Below are 1,259 nucleotides of genomic sequence, written 5' to 3' on the forward strand. Positions count from 1 at the left end.
TTTTGATAAAAAAAATTACAATTATTATAATAATCATTATAACAAAAAGTAATAGAAAACCAATGAAATTAATAGAATATATTTGTTTTTATTTATTTATTTATCATTTGTAAAACCTTAAATGTGTAGTGTACATAACAGATGAGGGAGGATGTGATATGACTAAGGCTATGTTTGGTAAATTAGCTGATAAGTTAACTGATGAACAAATAATGTAAATCATGTTTTTCAAAAAGTAGTTGATAAAAATGTAAAATGACCAAAAAAATACTGAAAAAATAATCAATTATAATATTTCAAAGTATAATTAAAAGAAATCTCTAATAATATAATATATTAACTAATACAAACATAATGGTAAAAAAGTTAAAAAAAAATAATACATTGATTAAAAGGAAAAGTAAAAAAAAACAAAATGGACTTTAGTGTTTGTAATGATTAAGTTCTTGGACAATTTTTTGGAACAAATAAATCATTGAAAATTTCAAAACTTGTTAAATAACTCTTTCCGACTTTTTAAAATATGTTAGATACATACTTATAACCTGTACAACTGGTTAATTTGGTAAAATAATGAAAAAAGTTTGAAAAAAGTCAATAGACATATTTTGAACGGTTAAGTCCCTAAAAAAATTGAACAAAAAAATACTTACATATATAAAATGAAACAAATATACCAAAAAAGTACTTACATTTAAAAAAGATTAATAATAATAATTAATTTAATTAAAATAAAAAATATTTTGTCAGTGATTTTTCAAATTAAAAAAATATTTAAATATTTAAAAAAAATTATTGATTAAAATTTATTTTAATTAAAAATAAAATATATTCCGTTGGTGAGTTTCCAAATTAAAAAAAATAAAAAATAATTTGATAAAATTATTGACGGATTAACGATAAAATTTAACTAAATGCATAATTAATTAAAATTAGTCGCTAGTATTCATTGGTATATATGCATTGATTACTTATATCTAATTGATGGCTTATTTGACCACTGCCAAACGCTCTGACAAGTAACATGTTAATAAGTGTGAAAAATTATGCTTGAATCTTGTCGGTAATATCATTTCATCGTCGGATTAGCGACAAATTTTAATTAATTATGTATTTGGTTAAATTTTATCATTAATCTGTCAGTAATTTAATCAAATTATTTTCTATCTTTTTAATTTGAAAAATCACCAACGGAATATATTTTATTTTTAATTAAAATAAATTTCATCAATAATTCTTTTTAAATCTTTTTTTTATTT

The sequence above is a fragment of the Cynara cardunculus genome (assembly GCF_001531365.2).
Source record: "Cynara cardunculus var. scolymus isolate 2C chromosome LG 16, CcrdV1, whole genome shotgun sequence".
In the NCBI taxonomy this organism is placed as follows: Eukaryota; Viridiplantae; Streptophyta; class Magnoliopsida; order Asterales; family Asteraceae; genus Cynara; species Cynara cardunculus.